Source organism: Eleutherodactylus coqui, chromosome 1 (genome assembly GCF_035609145.1).
Source record: "Eleutherodactylus coqui strain aEleCoq1 chromosome 1, aEleCoq1.hap1, whole genome shotgun sequence".
NCBI lineage: Eukaryota > Metazoa > Chordata > Amphibia > Anura > Eleutherodactylidae > Eleutherodactylus > Eleutherodactylus coqui.
The window spans coordinates 527,234,865-527,259,014 of NC_089837.1; the positions used below are offsets into that span (position 1 = coordinate 527,234,865).

Sequence of the window (24,150 nt, forward strand, 5' to 3'; positions counted from 1 at the left end):
GGTGGGTGAAAGAATTTCCTTTCACCATGTTATGACAGCTGGAACAGCCTAAGCAGGGGAAATTCCCCATCTTAGGTGGGGCAGTTTGTGATGTACGCTTCTCAATTACAATGGAAGTATGGACTAGTTTGTCTTTTAGGTTTTTACCACGACGATATGACATGAGTGGTGGTGTTCGAAACTCTGGAACATCATTATGACAGCGTCCCAAGATTGGCCAATGCCTCCTTAGAATCTGTGCTATCCTCCCATTCATAGGGCCATATGTCGTTATATAGGGAATACGTCCCAAAGAATCTCCTTTTTTCTTACTACCACTAAGCAGAGTACTGCGTTCAATTGCATGGGCTTTATCCATCAACGGTTTCACCACCCTCTCGGGATATCCTCTAGCCTTAAACTTACGAAACATATCCTCAAGTCTGTTGTCTATATGTTTGTCATTCGCTATCCTTCTCCCTCTCACGAGTTGACTCCAGGGTAGTGAGTCACGCATAGTGGGCGGATGGTAACTGCTATATAATAGGAGGTTGTTTCTGTCAGTCTCCTTGGTATATAGATCAGTCTTAAGCATATTCTCATCTTTATAGATCATTACGTCCAAAAATTGGACTCGCTCACTTGAACTGACAAGTGTGAATTTAAGGTCAGGGAGAATTGTGTTGGTTTCAGAGTGGAATGCCTGGAGATCATGGTCAGTCCCATCCCAAATGATGAAGATGTCGTCCACATAGCGCACCCAAAAACGGACAAGTGGCCAATACTTAGAAGTGTAAATGTGGTGTTCTTCTATGTACGTCATGTATAAATCCGCTTACGTCAGGGCCACATTTGTGCCCATTGCGGTCCCGCGAGGTTGCAAAAAGTACGCTCCATTATACAGAAAGTAATTATTCCGTAGAATCATTTCCATTACAGTTAGCACAAATCCAATCTTGTCGTTACTTAGGTCAGAATTGGTGATAGCTCCATACTTAATGCATGCTAATAAATTTAGTCGACTTGTAGGCTTTAGTCCTTGTCATTAGTCCTACAGTATATTAGACATCAAAAGGTACATTATGTGTATTGCAATTTGCATAATTAGTTTATCAACAGTAGCCTGACATTTAATGTATGTTAATTAGCAGTGACATGCATTACCTGTACAAGCATTTGCTGGTATTGATTGCTAATGAGCTGTGAAAAGAAGATAGGAGCTACCAGGGGTTAATATGGCTACCATAACAGCCTGGATAAGTCTATACAATGAGAAGTGTTGATATGATCTCCATGGCCGGAGATGCACGCACGGCAGAGGAGATGCTGGCTCTCACGAGAGTTGAGAACGAGAGCATGACGCGGCAGGCTCTGGAGGATCCTCTGTATCGCGCGAGGCTATGAGAACCCGCGCATGCGCAGTGGAGTAACATCAATGCCGGTATACCAGGCTGTCAAGCGGTGGATTATGGATGCGGTTGCCGACCCAGCACCTGCGATAGCGGCGCATAACACAAGATCCAGCTGTAAGTGGGGGTGTTTTTTAATTGTTAGTGTATGGTGATTGGTGGTGGATATACATTTATTGTCTGTGTACAGCAGTTTTAGTCACTTGAGAAAGACCCCTGCGTGGGTTGAAACGTTGTCTGTGTGCTAAGAAGTAAATAAGCATCAGGCGGATGCACTTTTATCGAAAACGCTCTTGTTGCTGCTCATTGGCTATCTAATATATGCTTAGAGACACAGTTGTCTATCAGTGAGGTAGTAGTAAGGGCAATAAGTCCGAGGGAGGAGCAGATAGAGGATTCAGAGGAAGAGCAGCAGGAGGATGAGGTGACTGACCCCACCTGGTTTGCTACGCCTACTGAGGACAGGTCTTCAGAGGGGGAGGCAAGTGCAGCAGCAGGGCAAGTTGGAAGAGGCAGTGGGGTGGCCAGGGGTAGAGGCAGGGCCAGACCGAATAATCTACCAACTGTTTCCCAAAGCACCCCCTAGTGGCAAGCCTCCATGCAGAGGCCACGGTGTTCAAAGGTGTGGATGTTTTTCAGTGAGACCGCGGACGACCGACGAACAGTGGTGTGCAACCTGTGTCGCACCAAGATCAGCCGGGGAGCCACCACTACCAGCGTGCGCAGACATATGATGGCCACGCACCCCACAAGGTGGGACGAAGGCCGTTCACCGCCTCTGGGTGGCACCACTGCCTCTTCCCCTGGGCCCTAACCTGCCACTCAGATCCAAACACCCTCTCAGGACACAGGCACGAGCTCCTCCCGGCCTGCACCCACACCCTCACCTCCACTGTCCTCCACCACATCCAGCAATGTCTCCCAGCGCAGTGTCTAGCTGTCGCTAACACAAGCATTGGAGCAAAAGCGGAAATACGCCGCCACGCACCCGCACGCACAAGCTTTAAACGTGCACATTGCCAAATTACTCAGCCTGGGGGGGTGACCGACAGGCTCTTGCCCCCAATTTGGCTTAATAGTGGGACCTGGGAGCCAGAGATGCAGCCATGCATGCTGCCCCTGCCCTTCCCTATCTGTTTCTGTGGTGTTTCCATGACTTTCTGATGTTTTCAGGTGTTTCACACAACCTCCCCCATGTGGAGCATCGGTCCCATACAAAAATTCTCGAGTCGCCCATTGACTTCAATGGGTTTGTTACTCGAAACGAGCTCTCAAGCATTACGAAAAGTTCGACACGAGCACCCGAGCATTTAGTACTCGCTCATCTCTAGGTATTATCTATGTATTTTCACTGTTCTGATTTCTTGCAGAGTTTGTATATAAAATGGCTTCAGGCCCGGAATGTCTGTTATTTTTATGAGATTCAGGGATAATGGTGTATCGCTCTCTCAATCACTCAGATCCACATACACATTCGTGGGACAAACACCATATAAATGCCGTTCCCTCACTGAGTCGGGGCTTTAGGTCAGGCCATGTTTCTCCCACTTGTCTTGCTAGGCTTGCACTTGTAGTCCTATGGTTCTGCACTTCTATACCTGCACACAATGTGGTTTATCCAATGAACTCTCAATCATTCATTAGTTTATATGGACATTGCTGCCTGCATCCCCCCTGTGTTTGTGCACTTAGTGTTGGGCTGGATTATTCAGTCCCTCAGCCCTATAATAGTCTATCCAGCTGCGTGTAAAGTCAGTTTGTTTTAGGAAGGAACATTTCTCAGATTTTCTTTTCTTTTAGTTCTTTATGATTTATTGATGGTATGACTCTCATTAGACACCTGATGGATAAGGTATGTAATAATGAGAGCCCCAAATCAGTGACCTTCTCTGTTGCTGAAAGCTCCAGTAGACACTGACCCCGAAGACCTGCAGTCTAATGATTGCCCAGGTATCTCGTACGTATTTCTCTAAGCCCAAACTCATCTTTGTTCTTCTATACTATCTCATTTGCAGCGTCCCATAGGGAGACCCCGGACACCTGAGATACGCGGGGAGCTGGGAGTGTAGAGTGCTGACTTGTCACGGTGGCACTCACCATGCTCCTTCCCGGAGGGATAGACGCACCCAAGGCCAGAGCAGGAACTTCTCCTTTATTAGCAAAAGAGCATTGCACACACGGATGTGAAAAGTGAGGACGCTGTATGCATATGGACCGTCAGGTCTTTCTCAGCAGCCTCTGTCCCCGTCACCTCTCCTTCAGCCTAGATAGGACCCTCCATCTCCTCTCCCGTCGTCCCAGTGCAGTGTCCGAAGAGCGGGCCCGCAGCCAAGAAGACAGCGGGGTAGATGAGGCCTTGTCACGGGGCTCTACCATCTCCTCCCTTGGGGGTAGCTCGGGACCTGACCAAGTTACTGCTGGGATAATACCCAAGGAAAGCAATCTGTGCATTACCTTCACTCTTTGGTCACACGTGACATCACTGCTCCGTCCTCTATGGTGAATCTTGATGATGGAATAAAGTAGTCCGGACACAGGGAAAACACACGCATGTCACACACACACAGCTCTACTACACACGTCACACACAGCTCTACTACACACATGTCACACACACACAGCTCTACTACACGTATGTCACAGAGACACCTCTACTACACACGTCACACACACACAGCTCTACTACACGTATGTCACAGAGACACCTCTACTACACACATGTCACACACACAGCTCTACTACACGTATGTCACAGAGACACCTCTACTACACACATGTCACACACACACAGCTCTACTACACATATGTCACACAGACACCTCTAGTACACACATGTCTCACACACACACACACACACACAGCTCTACTACATGCAGCTCAGAGTGGTGACCGATCACATGACGGTGACATCATCACAGGTCCTGTGAGCACACGGCTGTGTCAGGCTCTGCAGGTGTTATGCTTCAGGACCTGTGATGACATCACTGTCATGTGATCAGGGTCTGCTTTCAGTTTTGCTTGCCTTAGGACAGGCTCACACGACCCGATTGGATTCCGCATGCAGGAAGCCCACAGCGGATTGCGGCAGTGAGCCCAGCCGGTAACCCTGCCTATGTCAACCTAATGACTGCGCATGACCATGGAGGCCGCAGCTTTATTTCCTTGCCTCCATTTCCCGCACCGTTGCTTAGCATTGACACGGATACCCACTGCCCTTACACAATGTTAATTACATATGGGCTGCGGATTGGACGCCCACATTGACGGATTCCGTGGTAACATAGAGCAGGCTGTATTTTTCTTCTGCTCTCAGAATACGCAGTCCATATCCATGAGTGTGAGGGAAAATTCAAAAGTGCATGGCTCTCAATGCCAGCGTCTTACCGCGGAAAGACCATGCGGGCGCCGATCGTGGAATCCACAATACAAACCGGTCATGTGACACCAGCCTAACTTTGACACTCCCTCAATGCCCCTCTGCACCCTGTAGCCCCTACACCTTACAATATTCAACAAGCCCCCCTGCAGCCTGTACACCCTGCACCCTGCCCTCTCTACACCCTACAATATTCACCCTGCCTCCCCTGCACCCTGTACCCCCTGCACCCTGCCCTCTCTACCCCCTACACCCTACAATATTCAACCTGCCTCCCCTGCACCCTGTACCCCCTGCACCCTGCCCTCTCTAGCCCCCTACACCCTGTACCCTGCCCTCTCTACCCCCCCTGCATCCTGTACCCCCTACAATATTCACCCCCCCCCCCCCGTACCAGACTATTTATTTCCTACCCCCTTCTACCATCTTACTGGTCTTTCACAGCAGCCCTCTTTCTATGGATGCATCACAAATGCGAGTGCGATATCAGTCCAAGTAACTCTGCCCAATATCGCGCCTGTACAGCCTGCGAGGGCGCTGCAATTTGTAAGAAAATCACTTGGATTTCTGATAGGAAAGACTTAAAATTGCATAGTGCTCACCTACCAGGAGCCATTAAATATACTATTGTCTTCTCGTATGTCAGAGCGCCCCCTTCAGGCAGCTGAGCCCAGGTGTGATGCTTCCTCTGCACCTCCTATAGTTACACCTCTGCTGGGAGGGGTCGGCTCTTCCTGAGTGATGAGTCACCCCCCCCAATAGTATATATTGAGGTGTAGCATCCAGGTGAAGGCATATAACGCTGCCATCAGAAGAAGAGAAGGACTGAGCCCATCATGAGACGTCTCAGCCTGTGTCTCCTGCTCCTCCTCGCTGCCACCTGGAGCCTCGGTAAGTGTCACTGGCGCCCCCCATAGGCTACTATGTTGTTACTATACATCACTGGCACATAATGAGATGCTACTCCGCCTGGAGATCCCTATATAATACACTCATTACAGATCTTTCTGGTCTTCCTGGATCATGAAGAGAATGCTAGAATGTAGTACATACTGACAGAGGATAACTGAGGGATGTACTAGTGGGGGTCAAATAGCTGGGGAGCAGCTGGAATACTACTGATAATGGACAATCATGCAGGCAGAGCGAGAGGATTGAGAAAATACAAGGAATGCTAGAACTGCAGTGAAGACTGACACAGGGAGATAAATAGGATAACTGGGAGACAGAGAAGCAGTTCTACACGGGAAGCCACCTCTCTACAGAGGATAGGGACTAAGAACTCCTTGACTAGTGGGGGTCCCAGTTTTTTGACTGTCACCAACCACCCACTTCTGGTATGTCAGGTGGGATATCTCTGACCCCCTAATTTGTAGGTTAGTCGGGGTCTGTGTAAAGGTGGATGATGCCCCCTATGGGTAGTGGAAGAGTGGCTGGCACCAGCACAGATCAGACATATGGACATATACATACGTGCTCACTGATACGAGACATGTATATACAGCAGTATATACCACCCATGTCTGAGGGGTTGTTACATTGTATCGGTTTATACAATCCTCTCTGATATAAACACATCAGCAGCACAAATCTCTCTGCTAGAGATGAGCGAGCACCAAAATGTTCGGGTGCTCGTTGCTCGAGTCGAACTTCCCGCGATGCTCGAGGGTTCGTTTCGAGTAACGAACCCCATTGAAGTCAATGGGCGACCCGAGCATTTTTGTATATGACCGATGCTCGCTAAGGTTTTCATTTGTGCAAATCTTCAAAATGTACGAAAGTGATGGGAACGACACAAAAATGGATAGGGCAGGCGAGGGGCTACATGCGGGGATGCATCTCATGTTCCCAGGTCCCACTATTAAGCCACAATAGCGGCAAGAGTGCCCCCCCCCCAACAATTTTTACTTCGGACAAACCCTCATTAGCAAGGCACACCTTAGCTAAGCACCACACTTCCTCAACCTGGCGCCGTTGCAGTTCCCCCGGGACATAGGCCTCGGCCAACAGCTTCAGCAATCGTAGGCAGGAAGCGGACTCCGATGCTAGTACAGCTGTGAAGGTCTCATTAATGCAGTAACGCTCCTCTGCTGTGGCCCAAACGAGTTTCTCAGATAACGGTGGTAACACGAGAGAAAATACATGATGCGCATTGCTGACCCCCTGACCCCAAGCAGGAGGAGATGGCCTTACAAGGCCAAGAAACCAGGACCAGGACCCGCTGTAGCCTGTGCTGAAACGATGTGAGCGGGCCCTTGGCCAGGCTCGGTCCCAGCAAACACCTTGTGTGGCCCAAGGTGCTGCGACTGACATAACAATGGGGACTCCATGTGTCCACACACTACTTATTCTGTTTGGGTGTCGGATACCTCATCGACAACACAAGGGGTAAACCATCTGCCCTCTGCACCCTACCTGAGTCTGTCAGTGTTTTGAGGACAGACAGGTAAAACACCTCTATGGGAAGTCTGTGTGCAGCATGGGTGGGCCCAAGGAACTTAAAGACAGTACACATAAAGAAATCAGAGTGCCCAAACATGGCAGACTTTCACTGCGCCCAGGACATAGGCCTCTGCACAAACCCTCAGCAATCGCGGGCATAGGGCGGACTCCGATGCTAGCGTAGCTGTGAACGTCTCATTAGTGCTGTATCGCTCCTCTTGTTTGTCCCAATGCAGTGCCCCGGATAGCTGTGGTAATGTGAGAGAAAATACATGTTGGCTTCGGCCCACACTGCATGCCCGAGTCAGTCTGGGTTTTTTTTAAAGTGCCAGGCAGGTACAACTCCGCTATGAGAAGTCTGTGTGCACCCACAGCAAGGGTGGGTCCCAGGAACCCAGAGAAGGTATATAAAGAAATCCCATTGCAATCCCCCGGATAGCTGTGGTAACGTGAGAGAACATACATGTTGGCTTCGGCCCACACTCCATGCCCTAGTCAGTCAGTGTTTTTTTGGGGGCCAGAAAGGTAGAACACCGCGATGGGAAAACTTAGTGCACCCATAGTATGCACAGACCCCTGTAATAATCCTGTAGCAAAGGTATAAGCAGACCCCAGTAACAGTTATGTTGCAGAAGTCTAGGGAGACCCCAGTAACATTTCAGTAGTAACAGTATAGACAGACCCTAGTAACATTTCAGTAGTAACACTATAGGCAGACCCCAGTAACATTTCAGTAGTAACAGTATAGGCAGACCCCAGTAACATTTGTGTAGCAGCAGTATAGGCAGACCCCAGTAACATTTCAGTAGTAACAGTATAGGCAGACCCCAGTAACATTTGTGTAGCAGCAGTATAGGCAGACCCCGGTAACATTTCTGCAGCTGAAGTATAGGCAGACCCTTGTAACATTAATGCAGTTACGCTCCTCTCCTTTGGCCCAAACAAGTTTCTCAGATAACTGTGGTAACACAAGAGAAAATACATGATGCGCATTGCTGATCACCTGACCCCAAGCAGGAGGAGGAGGTGGCCTTACAAGGCCAAGAAACCATGACCACGACCTGCTGTAGCCTGTATTGAAAGGATGTGAGCAAGCCCTTGGCCAGGCCTGGTCCCAGTAAATACCTTGTGAGACCCAAGGTGCTGCGACTGACATAGCAATGGGCAGTCCATGTGCCCACACAATATTCATTCTGTCTAGGTGTTGGATAGCTCTAGCGACACCACAAGGGGAAAGCTATCTGCACTATGCACCCTACCCAAGTCAGTCAGTGACTTTGTGCAGGACAGGGAAATCACCGCTATGGGAAGTCTGTGTGTACCCACAGCGTAGGTGAGCCGAAGGAACCCAAAGACAGCATTAAATATGGAGGAATCAGACTGCCCAAACTTAGCAGACTTAAAGTGCGCCGAGGCCATAGGCCTCTGCCCACACCCTTAGCAATCGCAGGCATAGAGCGGACTCCGATGCTAGTACAGCAGTGAAGGTCTCATTAATGCAGTAACGCTCCTCTCCTTTGGCCCAAACAAGTTTCTCAGATAACTGTGGTAACACAAGAGAAAATTCATGATGCGCATTGCTGATCCCCTGACCCCAAGCAGGAGGAGGAGGTGGCCTTACAAGGCCAAGAAACCATGACCAGGACCCGCTGTAGCCTGTGTGGGAAGTATGTGAGCGGGCCCTTGGCCAGGCTTGGTCCAAGCAAACACCTTGTGAAACCCAAGGTGTCGTGACTGACAGCAATGGGAAGTCCATGTGCCCACACAGTATTCATTCTGTCTAGGTGTTGGATAGCTTTATCGACACCGCAAGGGGAAAGCCATCTGCACTATGCACCCTACCCAAGTCAGTCAGTGTATTTGTGCTGGACAGGTAAATCACCACTATGGGAAGTTTTTGTGCACCCACAGCGTAGGCGAGCCGAAGGAACCCAAAGACAGTAATAAACATGAAGAAATGATAGTGCCCAAACATGCCAGACTTTCACTGTGCCGAGTACATAGGCCTCAGCACACACCCTCAGCAATCGTGGGCATAGAGCGGACTCAGATGATAGTACAGCTGTGAAGGTCTCATCAATGCAGTAACGCTCCTCTTCTTTGGCCCAAACCTGTGTCTCAGATAACTGTGGTAACACGGGAGAAGATACATGATGCCCAGTGCTGATCCCCTGACCCCAATTAGAAGGAGGTGGTGGCATTACAAGCCCAAGACACCATGACCAGGACCTGCTATAGTCTGTGTGGGAAGCACGTTAGCGGGCCCAGGGTCAGGCTCGGTTCCAAGCCTCCACTTTTGTGACCCAAGGTGCCCTGAGTTACATAGCAATGGGAAAGCCATGTGTCGCAACATAGATAGCTCAACACTGGAAGGGGCAGTCTTTGAGTTCCTTGGCCTAGCCTATGCTGTAAGTGCACAAAGATGGTATTACACAGGAAGAAATCGGAGTGCCCAACCGTGGGAGAGTTTCGCCCCGCCAAGCAACTTGGCCTCGGCCAGCAATTCTGGCCTAGTCAGTCACTGTATTATTTGTGCCACATAGGTAAAACACCGCGATGGGAAGACTTAGTGCACCCATAGTATAGACAGACAGCTGTAACATTCCTGTAGCAAAGGTATAAACAGACCCCAGGAACATTTCTGTAGCAGCAGTATAGGCAGACCCCTGTAACATTTTTTGTAGCTGCAGTAAAGGCAGACCCCAGTACCATTTCTGTAGTGGAAGTATAGGCAGACCCCAGTAACATTTCTCTAGCAGCAGTATACACAGACCACAGTAACATTTCTGTAGCAGCAGTATCAGCAGACCCCTGTAACATTTATGTAGCAGCAGTATCAGCAGACCCCTGTAACATTTATGTAGCAGCAGTATCAGCAGACCCCTGTAACATTTCTGTAGCAGAAGCATATGCAGACCCCAGTACCATTTTTGCAGCAGCAGTATAGGCAGACCCCTGTAACCTTTCTCTAGAAGCAGTATACACAGACCACTGTAACATTTCTCTAGCAGCAGTATACACAGACCACTGTAACATTTATGTAGCAGCAGTATTAGCAGACCCCTGTAACATTTATGCAGCAGAAGCATATGCAGACCCCCGTACCATTTTTGTAGCAGCAGTATAGGCTGTGAGGAAGGAGGAGCAGCAGCCAGAGGATTCAGAGTTTCAGCAATGGACTGCGTAGAAGACTGGGTGCCCGATACATTGCTGGATGCATTTTCTGCCATCCACAACAGGACCTGCTCACACTGCTCTGTTTGTAATAAAGGTCTACCACGTGGACCCATAAATTGTGATATGAAGCTGGGGACCCCAGAAACTTGCCTCTCTCCTAATACCGCAGCAGCCGGCTGGGATACACCTGGACCAGGAACTCGGCCTGTGCCGACACCCTTACTTGGAACTCCGCATCCTCGCCCGCATCCTCGACCCCTGCCCTTACCCCTCAGCATGGTGGATTACGAATAGAGCAGACACAGACCGCTGTAAATAATTATGGAATTATATGTGTACACTTTCTCGCAGAGAGTGGAATCGTATCGCTAACTGCAGGCAGAAAAAAATGAAGGAAGGCCGCAAACAGGCCTAGCAATGCAAAAGTGATGCACCAAAACTCCCACCAGGCACCCAGTAAAATGCAGACGGTCAGAGGTAGCCCATGGAAGGAGCTTTTTGGGTTTTTTTGGAAAAAGAAGGCAGGCTACATACTGTGTATATCACTTTCCCTCTATAAGTACCTGTGTTGGCCGTACGCTGAGCGGCAAATTCACTGCAGACACAGGCCGGTGTAAATAATCTTGGAATTATGTGCGTAGTCTTTGTCACTGAGAGCGGTATAGTAAGGCAAACTCCAGGCAGAAAAAAATAGTCAGGAAGGCCGCAAACAGGCCTAAGTGCAATAGTGATGGACTACAACTCCCATCAGACAACCTGTAAAATGCACACGGTCACAGGTAGCCCTAAGAAGGAGCTTTTATTTAAAAAAATTTTTGAAAATCGTGGACAGTCAGTAAGCCACGCCCACAGTAAGGAGACTCGCATATATGGCGCAAATGGTTAATAAATATGCTGCACAGCAGATAAGACAGGAGAGTGGGGGAAAATGTGCTGAAAAAGGAGAAACCCCAATGATAAATGTGAGCGGAGGTCTGCTAGGAAGCTGCAGAACCTCTTATTATATGATTACTCTCACAGCTGGAGTTACATTGGTGTAGCGCCCCCTGCTAGGGGAAGGTGACTGGTGGTGATCTCCATATGGAAGCACACAGTGTACATGGACTATTAGCTGCTGCCCTACAGCTGGGAATTAGTGAGAGAGGAGGCTGAATGCTGGTTGCTTTACAGCTCTCTGTATCTTGACCCCTAGGTGGCGCCTCAGCACTATATGTATAATATGTGGTCCACATGGGTTTTTTAAGAAACAAAGTCATCTTGTAGATATGAGACCTTCTAATGGCAACAAGAAGAACTGATGTTCCAGGGAGCTCTCAGACCTACTGAGGATTCTTCATCAGGTATAATAGGATAAATCTGAAGAAGTCTATATATATATATATATATATATATATATATACACATACACACACACTTCTTCAGATTTATCCTATTATACCTGATGAAGAATCCTCAGTAGGTCTAAGAGCTCCCTGGAACATCAGCTCTTCTTGTTGCCATTAGAAGGTCTCATACCTACAAGATGACTCTTGGCCCTTACTGACAATCACACTCGGCTCTACTGGCTAAGGGCTTATTCCCACGACCGTATCTCCGCCAGTGTTTTTACGGCCGGCCGGTACACGCCAGCATCTGAGCTATCTCCCCCTTCCCCTCGCAGGCTCCCTGCCTCTCTCCTCCCCTCCGGCTGTTTGCAATGGGAGGGGCGGGGCAGGGCTAAGCTCCCACCTCCTCCCCACCATTTGTCCGCAGCCAGCAATGAGAGGGGGTGGGATGGGGCCGTAGCTTGGCTCCACCTTCTCCCATTGCAAACAGCCGGAGGGGAGGAGAGAGGCAGAGAGCCGGCGAGGGGAGGGAAGGGTGAGACAGCTCAGATGCTAGCGTATCTCAGCCGGTTGTGAAAACCTGCTGGTGGAATGTAAAAGACAACGTTTCCATGACAACCAGGCTATGTCCAAGAGGGGGCTGACCCCGGCCGATACAGGAACCATAGAGGGGGAGGAGCCTGAGCTCGGCTTGGATACATTCCCCATGCAGGGCTGCAGACAAAACTAATTACCGAGAAACCATCAGCTGCTAAACTGAAACATTCAGGGGGCAAATAACATATACAGCGGCGCACAATTACTTACACCGGCTTGTAAATCCCCACAGCGGTACATGATTACACCTTCCGCTCCCCACTGGCTCCCATCTAGGGGTCTCTGCCCAAATTCCAACAATGGCCTTCAGGATATAACATGTGAAATGGAGACCACTTTGAACTTTATAATGGGCCTTACTAACCTTCTGGAAGGCCGGGCCCTTGGGGGACTGACAGAGCCGCTGCCCTCGGTCCTCAAAGCAGCACGTGTTCATGCAGAAGCAGCGGACCCACACGTTTCCTAAAGGGCAAGTCTGAGTCTTCTGATTTCTCCTTTTCTGCACCTCAATGCAGAACCTTAAAACTATTTGAGCTTCTGGGCTGAAGGGGTGCAGATTTACTCCTGTGGAAGTCCTGCTGATTTTTGCTGCAGAGAAACCATAACATGTGAGCGTCTCCTTATACCGCTAGTGCAGCTGCTGCAGGGAATCCATAACATGTGAGCGTCCCCTTATACTGCTAGTGCAGCTGCTGCAGGGAATCCATAACATGGGAGCATCCCCTTATACCGCTAGTGCAGCTGCTGCAGGGAACCCATAACATGTGAGCGTCCCCTTATACCGCTAGTACAACTGCTGCAGGGAATCCGTAATATGTGAGCGTCCCCTTATACCACTAATACATCTGCTGCAGGGAATCCATAACATGTGAGCATCCCCTTATACCACTAGTACATCTGCTGCAGGGAATCCATAACATGTGAGCGTCCCCTTATACCGCTAGTGCAGCTGCGGCTGCGAAACCATAACATGTGACCGCCCAATGATACTGCTAGTGCAGTTTTTGCAGGCTATCCATAACATGTGATCATTCTCTTATACCGCTAGTGCAGCGACAGCAGGGAATCCATAGCATATGAGCATCCCCTCATACCGCTAGTGCAGCTGCTGCAGGGAATACATACCATGTGAGCGTCCCCTTATACCGCTAGTACAGCTGCTGCAGGGAATCCATAACATGTGAGCGCCTCCTTATTCCGCTAGTACAGCTGCTGCAGGGAATCCATAAAGTGAGCGTCCCCTTATACTGTCAGTATAGCTCAAGCAAGGAATCCATAACATGTAAGCGTCCCCTTATACTGTTAGTGCAGCTGCTGCACGGAATCCATAACATATGAGCATCCCCTTATACCACTAGTGCAGCTGCTGCAGGGAATCCATAACATGTGAGTGTCCCCTTATACCACTAGTGCAGCCGCTGCAGGGAATCCATAGCATATGAGCATCCCCTTATACAGCTAGTGCAGCTGCTGCAGGGAATCCATAAAGTGAGCGTCCCCTTATACCGCTAGTACAGCTGCTGCAGGGAATCCATAACATGAGAGGATCCCCTTATACCAATAGTGCAGCTACAGCAAGGAATCCAGAACATGTGAGCATCCCCTTATACCACTAGTACAGCTGCTGCAGGGAATCCATAACATGTGAGCATCCCCGTATACCGCTAGTGCAGCTACTGCAGGGAATCCATAACATGTAAGCATCCCCTTAAACCGCTAGTGCAGCTGCTGCAGGGAATCCATAACATGTGAGCGTCCCCTTATACCCCTAGTGCAGCAGCTGCAGGGAATCCATAACATGTGAGCATCCCCTTATACCGCTAGTATAGCTGCTGCAGGGAATCCATAACATGTGAGCATCCTCTTATACAGCTAGTGCAGCTGCTGCAGGGAATCCATAACATGTGAGCATCCTCTTATACAGCTAGTGCAGCTGCTGCAGGGAATCCATAACATGTGAGCATCCCCTTATACTGCTAGTAAAGCTGCTGCAGGGAATCCATAACATGTGAGCGTCCCCTTATACTGCTAGTGCAGCTGCTGCAGGGAATCTATAACATGTGAGCGACCCCTTATATCGCTAGTACAGCTGCTGCAGGGAATCCATAACATGTGAGCATCCCCTTATACTGCTAGTGCAGCTGCTGCAGGGAATCCATAACATGTGAGCATCCCCTTAAACCGCTAGTGCAGCTGCTGCAGGGAATCCATAACATGTGAGTGTCCCCTTATACAGCTAGTGCAGCTGCTGCAGGGAATCCATAACGTGAGCGTTCCCTTATACTGTCAGTGCGACTCGTACAGGGAATCCATAACATGTAAGCGTCCCGTTATACTGCTAGTCTAGCTGCTGCTGGGAATCCATAACATGTGAGCGTCCCCTTATACCGGTAGTAAAGCTGCTACAGGGAATCCATAACATGTGAGCGTCCTCTTATACCAGTAGTGCAGCAGCTGCGGGGGAATCCATAACATGTGAGCATCCCTTTATACCGCTAGTGCAGCTGCTGCGGGGGAATCCATAACATGTGAGAATCCCTTTATACCGCTAGTACAGCAGCTGCGGGGGAATCCATAATATGTGAGCATCCCTTTATACCGCTAGTGCAGCTGCTGCAGGGAATCCATAACATGTGAGCGTCCCCTTATACCGCTAGTGCAGCTGCAGCAAGGAATCCATAACATGTGAGCGTCCCCTTATACCACTAGTGCAGCTGCTGCAAGGAATTCATAACATGTGAGCGTCCCCTTATACCCCTAGTGCAGCTGCTGTAGGGAATCCATAACATGTGAGCATCCCCTTATACCGCTAGTACAGCTGCTGTAGGGAATCCATAACATGTAAGCGTCCCCTTATACCACTAGTACAGCTGCTGCAGGGAATCCATAACATGTGAGCATCCCCGTATACCGCTAGTGCAGCTACTGCAGGAAATCCATAACATGTAAGCATCCCCTTAAACCGCTAGTGCAGCTGCTGCAGGGAATCCATAACATGTGAGCGTCCCCTTATACCACTAGTACAGCTGCTGCAAGGAATCTATAACATGTGAGCGTCCCCTTATAACGCTAGTCCAGCTGCTGCAGGGAATCCATAACATGTGAGCTTTCCCTTATACCACTAGTGCAGCTGCTGCAGGGAATCCATAACATGTGAGCGTCCCCTTATACCCCTAGTGCAGCAGCTGCAGGGAATCCATAACATGTGAGCATCCCCTTATACCGCTAGTACAGCTGCTGCAGGGAATCCATAACATGTGAGCATCCTCTTATACAGCTAGTGCAGCTGATGCAGGGAATCCATAACATGTGAGCATCCTCTTATACAGCTAGTGCAGCTGCTGCAGGGAATCCATAACATGTGAGCATCCCCTTATACTGCTAGTGCAGCTGCTGCAGGGAATCCATAACATGTGAGCATCCCCTTATACTGCTAGTGCAGCTGCTGCAGGGAATCTATAACATGTGAGCGACCCCTTATATCGCTAGTACAGCTGCTGCAGGGAATCCATAACATGTGAGCATCCCCTTATACTGCTAGTGCAGCTGCTGCAGGGAATCCATAACATGTGAGCATCCCCTTAAACCGCTAGTGCAGCTGCTGCAGGGAATCCATAACATGTGAGTGTCCCCTTATACCGCTAGTACAGCTGCTGCAGGCAATCCATAACATATGAGCGTCCAATTATACAGCTAGTGCAGCTGCTGCAGGGAATCCATAACGTGAGCGTTCCCTTATACTGTCAGTGCGACTCGTACAGGGAATCCATAACATGTAAGCGTCCCGTTATACTGCTAGTCCAGCTGCTGCAGGGAATCCATAACATGTGAGCGTCAACTTATACCGGTAGTACAGCTGCTACAGGGAATCCATAACATGTGAGCGTCCCCTTATACCAGTAGTGCAGCAGCTGCGGGGGAATCCATAACATGTGAGCATCCCTTTATACCGCTAGTACAGCAGCTGCGGGGGAATCCATAATATGTGAGCATCCCTTTATACCGCTAGTGCAGCTGCTGCAGGGAATCCATAACATGTGAGCGTCCTCTTATACCAGTAGTGCAGCAGCTGCGGGGGAATCCATAACATGTGAGCATCCCTTTATACCGCTAGTACAGCAGCTGCGGGGGAATCCATAATATATGAGCATCCCTTTATACCACTAGGGCAGCTGCTGCAAGGAATTCATAACATGTGAGCGTCCTCTTATACCAGTAGTGCAGCTGCTGCAGGGAATCCATAACATGTCAGCGTCCCCTTATACCGCTAGTACAGCTGCTGCAGGGAATCCATAACATGTGAGCATCCCCTTATAACGCTAGTACAGCTGCTGTAGGGAATCCAAAACATGTAAGCATCCCGTTGTACTGCTAGTCCAGCTGCTGTAGGGAATCCATAACATGTGAGCATCCCCTTATACCGCTAGTACAGCTGCTGTAGGGAATCCATAACATGTAAGCGTCCCGTTATACTGCTAGTCCAGCTGCTGTAGGGAATCCATAACATGTGAGCGTCCCCTTATACCGCTAGTGCAGCTGCTGCAGGGAATCCATAACATGTGAGCGTCCCCTTATACCGCTAGCGCAGCTCCTGCACGGAATCCATAACATGTGAGTTTCCCCTTATACAGCTGCTACAGGGAATCCATAACATGTGAGCGACCCCTTATACCGCTAGTGCAGCTGCTGCAGTGAATCCATAACATGTGAGCGTCCCCTTATACCACTAGTGCAGCTGCTGCAGGGAATCCATAACATGTGAGCGTCCCCTTATACCGCTAGTGCAGCTGCTGCAGGGAATCCATAACATGTGAGCGTCCCCTTATACCGCTAGTGCAGCTGCTGCAGGGAATCCATAACATGTGAGCGTCCCCTTATACCGCTAGTACAGCTGCTGCAGGGAATCCATAACATGTGAGCGTCCCCTTATACCGCTAGTGCAGCTGCTACAGGGAATCCATAACATGTGAGCGTCCCCTTATACCATTAGTGCAGCTGCTGCACGGAATCCATAACATGTGAGTGTCCCCTTATGCCGCTAGTGCAGCTGCTGCAGGGAATCCATAACATGTGAGCGTCCCCTTATACCGCTAGTGCAGCTGATGGAGGGAATCCATAACATGTGAGCGTCCCCTTATACCGCTAGTGCAGCTGCTGCAGGGAATCCATAACATGTGAGCATCCCCTTATACTGCTAGTGCAGCTGCTGCAGGGAATCCTTAACATGTGAGCGTCCCTTTATACCACTAGTGCAGCTGCTGCAGGTAATCCATAACATGTGAGCGTCCCCTTATACCGCTAGTGCAGCTGCTGCAGGGAATCCAAAACATGTGAGCGTCCCCTTATACCCCTAGTGCAGCTGCTGCAGTGAATCCATAACATGTGAGCATCCCCTTATTCCGCTAGTGTAGCTGCTGCAGGGAATCTATAAGATGTGAGCGTCCCCTTATACCGCTAGCGCAGCTCCTGCAGGGAATCCATTACATGTGAGTGTCCCCTTATACCGCTAGTGCAGCTGCTGCAGGGAATCCATAACATGTGAGCGTCCCGTTATACAGCTAGTCCAGCTGCTGCAGGGAATCCATAACATGTGAGCGTCCCCTTATACCGGTAGTGCAGCTGCAGGGGAATCCATAACATCTGAGCGTCGCCTTATACCGCTAGTACAGCTGCTACAGGGAATCCATAACATGTGAGCGTCCCCTTATACCACTAGTACAGCTGCTGCAGGGAATCCATAACATGTGAGCGTCCCCTTATACCACTAGTACAGCTGCTGCAGGGAATCCATAACATGTGAGCGTCCCCTTATACCACTAGTACAGCTGCTGCAAGGAATCCATAACATGTCAGTGCCTCCTTATACCGCTAGTACAGCTGCTGTAGGGAATCCATAACATGTGAGCATCCCCGTATACCGCTAGTACAGCTGCTGCAGGGAATCCATAACATGTGAGCGTCTCCTTATTCCACTAGTGCAGCTGCTGCAAGGAATCCATAACATGTCAGCGCCTCCTTATACCGCTAGTACAGCTGCTGTAGGGAATCCATAACATGTGAGCGTCCCCTTATACCGCTAGTGCAGCTGCTGCAGGGAATCCATAACATGTGAGCGTCCCCTTATACCCCTAGTGCAGCTGCTGCAGTGAATCCATAACATGTGAGCATCCCCTTATTCCGCTAGTGTAGCTGCTGCAGGGAATCTATAAGATGTGAGCGTCCCCTTATACCGCTAGTGCAGCTGCTGCAGGGAATCTATAAGATGTGAGCGTCCCCTTATACCGCTAGTGTAGCTGCTGCAGGGAATCCAAAACATGTGAGCGTCCCCTTATACCGTTAGTGCAGCTGCTGCAGGGAATCCATAACATGTGAGCATCCCCTTATACCGCTAGTGTAGCTGCTGCAGGGAATCCATAACATGTGAGCATCCCCCTATATCGGTAGCGCAGCTGCAGCTGGGCATTCATAACATGTGAGCGTCCCCTTATACCACTAATACAGCTGCTGCAAGGAATCCATAACATGTGAGCGCCTCCTTATACCGCTAGTACAGCTGCTGCAGGGAATCCATAACATGTGAGCGTCCCCTTAAACCGCTAGTGCAGCTGCTGCAGGCAATCCATAACATGTGAGCGTCCCCTTATACCGGTAGTGCAGCTGCAGGTGGGAATCCATAACGTGTGAGCGTCCCCTTATATCGCTAGTACAGCTGCTGTAGGGAAACCATAACATGTGAGCATCCCCTTATACAGCTAGTCCAGCTGCTGCAGGGAATCCATAACATGTGAGCATCCCCGTATACAGCTGGTACAGCTGCTGCAGGGAATCCATAACGTGAGTGTTCCCTTATACTGTCAGTGCGGCTCGTGCAGGGAATCCATAACATGTAAGCGTCCCCTCATACCGCTAGTGCAGCTGCTGCAGGGAATCCATAACATGTGAGCGTCCCCTTATACCGCTAGTATAGCTGCTGCAGGGAATCCATAACATGTGAGCATCCCCTTATATCGCTAGTACAGCTGCTTCAGCGAAACCATAGCATGTGAGCGTCCCCTCATACCGCTAGTGCAGCTGCTGCAGGGAATCCATAACATGTGAGCGTCCCCTCATACCGCTAGTGCAGCTGCTGCAGGGAATCCATAACATGTGAACATCCCCTTATATCGCTAGTACAGCTGCTTCAGCGAAACCATAGCATGTGAACGTCCCCTTATACTGTTAGTGCAGCTGCTGCAGGGAATCCATAACATGTGAGCGTCCCCTTATACTGCTAGTGCAGCTGCTGCAGGGAATCCATAACATATGAGCGTCCCCTTATACCGCTAGTGCAGCTGCTGCAGGGAAGCAATAACATGTGATCGTCCCCTTATACCGCTAGTGTAGCGGCTGCAGGGAATCCATAACATGTGAGCGTCTCCTTATACTGCTAGTGCAGCTGCTGCAGGGAATCCATAACATGTGAGCGTCCAATTATACCACTAGTGCAGCTGCTGCAGGGAATCCATAACATGTGAGCATCCCCTTATACCACTAGTGTAGCTGCTGCAGGGAATCCATAACATATGAGCGTCCCCTTATACCGTCAGTACAGCTGCTGCATGGAATCCATAACATGTGAGCGTCCCCTTATACCACTCGTGTAGCTGCTGCAGGGAATCCATAACATGTGAGCGTCCCCTTATACCACTAGTACAGCTGCTGCAGGGAATCCATAACATGTGAGCGTCCCCTTATACTGCTAGTGCAGCTGCTGCAGGGAATCCATAACATGTGAGCGTCCCCTTATACCGCTAGTACAGCTGCTGCAGGGAATCCATAACATGTGAGCATCCCCTTATACCACTAGTGCAGCTGCTGCAGGGAATCCATAACATGTGAGCGTCCCCTTATACCGTTTGTACAGCTGCTGCAGGGAATCCATAAATGAGAGCGTCCCCTTATACTGCTAGTGCAGCTGCTGCAGGGAATCCATAACATGTGAGCGTCCCCTTATACCGTTTGTACAGCTGCTGCAGGGAATCCATAACATGTGAGTGTCCCCTTATACCGCTAGTGCAGCTGCTGCAGGGATTCCATAACATGTGAGCGTCCCCTTATACCGCTAGTGCAGCTGCAGCAGGGATTCCATAACATGTGAGCGTCCCCTTATACCGCTAGTGCAGCTGCTGCAGGGAATCCATAACATGTGAGCGTCCCCTTATACCACTAGTACAGCTGCTGCAGGGAATCCATAACATGTGAGCGTCCCCTTATACCGCTAGTGCAGCTGCTGCAGGGAATCCATAACATGTGAGCGTCCCCTTATAGCACTAGTACAGCTGCTGCAGGGAATCCATAACATGTGAGCGTCCCCTTATACCACTAGTACAGCTGCTGCAGGGAATCCATAACATGTGAGCGTCCCCTTATACTGCTAGTGCAGCTGCTGCAGGGAATCCATAACATGTGAGCGTCCCCTTATACCGTTTGTACAGCTGCTGCAGGGAATCCATAACATGTGAGCGTCCCCTTATACCGCTAGTGCAGCTGCTGCAGGGAATCCATAACATGTGAGCGTCCCCTTATACCGCTAGTGCAGCTGCTGCAGGGAATCCATAACATGTAAGCGTCCCCTTATACCGCTAGTACAGCTGCTGCAGGGAATCCATAACATGTGAGCGTCCCCTTATACCACTAGTGCAGCTGCTGCAGGGAATCCATAACATGTGAGCGTCCCCTTATACCACTAGTGTAGCGGCTGCGGGGAATCCATAACATGTGAGCGTCCCCTTATACCGCTAGTACAGCTGCTGCAGGGAATCCCTAACATGTGCGCATCCCCTTATACCGCTAGTGCAGCTGCTGCGGGGAATCTATTACAAATTGTTGGGCACGTTGGGACCTTTTCGCTGCCCATCTGGGGTCCTTCCTTGGGTGCTGAGGACTTGTGCCCGCTCCTCTCTCCACATCATACCACCCTGGAAGTAACGGCACACAAGTCTTCTCCTGACGGAGCCAGGATGGTGGGGGGCAATTACATGTTCACTATGGGGGCCTCCTGGTAGGCAGCATGGTGAATAGTGCAGCTGCCAATGACTGCCGGGGGCCCTGTGCCTTTACAGATGGGAGGTGGTAAGCCGGTGACCTTGGCTCAACTTGCAGGGGTCACAGTGTTACCAGCATAGGAAGGGCATGGGGTGGGTTACTTCTGCCAAGGACGGCAACAAGACACCCTCCCGCGCCACAGAGAGCAGTATGGGGAGGGTGTTCTGCTCTGTTTTGATGTTTGTTTCCTCTCATTGCGCGGTCGCCGTCACGGCTGAGGATCGGCTGTTGTGAGGGAAGTTTTCAACAGCAACATTAATTATCCGAAGAGCTGAGGTCCTCGAGGGGTTAATGCGGGGGTTCGGGGCGGTTACAACGGCGTGTTACGGTTCAAGCTGTAGATAACGCTGTGGCCGACCCCACTTGGCCCGAGGTCGGTGTTGATGTGTTTTTGGTTTGAGGGTAACAATATAGTGGATGTGGCGTACAGGCCGTCGCCGTACATCACTGACTACATCTATGGAGGCTCCATGTCTGACTGCTCTGTATTCTGCTTCCCTTGCAGGTGAGGAGATCGATATTGATCCACGTCCATGTAGATCACTGGGGGGTCTGTGTTACTTATTATTCTGTCCTCTCCACACCTCTCGTGTATCCCTGTGCGGATGTGGGCATAAGTATGTGTAAGTGACACTGACTGGTGGCTGCAGCGCCCGTCCAATGTACCATCAGCAGGTTATATTAGAGGCGCTGTGCCCCCATTACTGCCCCCACTAATAATGCCCCCCGCCTCTCCTGCCTCCTTCTAGCCCTGCCCTCACCACCCTGTATTAGGGCCATAGACCTTCCATACAGTATTCAGTCCTGATGACTGTTTCCACTAGTCATGTGACCTCACTGATCCCCAGACACCTGATAGCAGTGTGATAGGAGAGACGTCATCCTCATCATCCTCATCATCCTCACCATCCTCACCATCCTCATCATCCTCATCTCTTTATATTCCTACAGATGTTGTAAAATACGAAATGGATAGAAAATGGAAAAAAAGAGGAAGATTATAAATATCGCTGACCGGCGTCCGATATCAACGAGGGAACATCTCTATTAGAAAAGTGACGGCAGCGCGAGATGTAATAAAAGTACTACAACTCTTATCATTCTGGTGTTATTATTATGGCTCCCATAAGCAGTGCTTGCACCCCCCGTATACATCCAGCCTGTGTTTATAGGACGTTGCACCCCATTATGTATCTCTTTATATGTATCTGTCATCCCTCTATAGTCCGCCTCAGCACCCCCATTCTATAGTCAGACATGCCCCCCCCACTCTATAGTCCGCCTCAGCACCCCCATTCTATAGTCAGACATGCCCCCCCCACTCTATAGTCCGCCTCAGCACCCCCATTCTATAGTCAGACATGCCCCCCCACTCTATAGTCCGCCTCAGCACCCCCATTCTATAGTCAGACATGCCCCCCCACTCTATAGTCCGCCTCAGCACCCCCATTCTATAGTCAGACATGCCCCCCCACTCTATAGTCCGCCTCAGCACCCCCATTCTATAGTCAGACATGCCCCCCCACTCTATAGTCCGCCTCAGCACCCCCATTCTATAGTCAGACATGCCCCCCCCACTCTATAGTCCACCTCAGCACCCCCATTCTATAGTCCGCCTCAGCACCCCCATTCTATAGTCCGCCTCAGCACCCCCCATTCTATAGTCCGCCTCAGCACCCCCCATTCTATAGTCAGATGTCCCCCCCCACTCTATAGTCTGCCTCAGCACCCCCCATTCTATGGTCTGCCTCAGCACCCCCCATTCTATAGTCAGACGTGCCCCCCATTCTGTAGTCAGACGTGCCCGCCCACTCTATAGTCTGCCTTAGCACCCACATTCTATAGTCAGACGTGCCCCCAACAATCTGTCCAACCCATTATGTGGTCAGACATATTACTCCACCCCGTCTGGCCAGCCTTGGCATGCTCCATCATATAGCTAGCTTCCCCGTATACAGACAGCAGGGATCTGTACATAAATGCTGCAGGATATTTGGTGAGGAAGGGGGACAGGACAGGCTGAAATATTGGGATTGGAACCCCCAAATCACCTCTACATGTGTGATCCAATACCGTTATTACTGAATGGATGAGTTAATCAAAAGATAGAAAGTTCCCGCGCCCCAGGGGGGCAGAAGAAGACAAGCCATTTATGTAGAAAGGTACCAAGAGAATGGGACTGTCAGTTATGCTTTCTTTTTTTTGGTGGGGCGGTTCCTTTTCCTAGAGCCCCCATAAATCCCAGTTATGCCTTGAAGTTACACAGGTGGGGAGAGTCCATGCCTACAGCTTCTGGACCTCGGCCATCATTTATCAGATACAGAAACAGAAAAGGAAAGTTCACTGTTCTTCGATGGTAGTGTACTTCTTCATCTGTATGATGTTCAAGGTCCAAACGTTGTCGGCATGGACTCTAGCTACAACATCTGTGATCATTTTAAGGCACAACTAGTATCTCTGGGGGCTACTGGACATCGAACCCTGCCCCCCCCCCCCCCCCTCTAAAAATAACCAAACATATCTGACAGTCCCATTCTCCTGCTATCTTGCTACATACATTGATTGTCTGACACTGTACCCCTGGGGTGCGGGAACTTTTTATCTTTTGATGAACTTACCTCTTCGTTCTCTACTAGAGATGAGCGAGCATACTCGCCTGACCTTGATGCTCGTTCGAGTATTAGGGTACTCGAGATCCTCGTTACTCGAGACGAGCACCACACGGTACTCGAGTCAATTGCATTTCCTTTCCCGCATGTTT

General features: G+C 50.0%; 1 long non-coding RNA gene across 1 annotated transcript; it reads left to right on the plus strand.

The window, feature by feature from the left end:
- The first annotated feature begins 5,562 nt into the window (after positions 1–5,562).
- Positions 5,563–22,473, plus strand: LOC136615140 (uncharacterized). Its single transcript, XR_010790977.1, has 3 exons — positions 5,563–5,655; positions 21,895–22,012; positions 22,341–22,473. It is a non-coding gene; the product is annotated as an uncharacterized lncRNA (long non-coding RNA).
- The last annotated feature ends 1,677 nt before the right edge of the window (positions 22,474–24,150 follow it).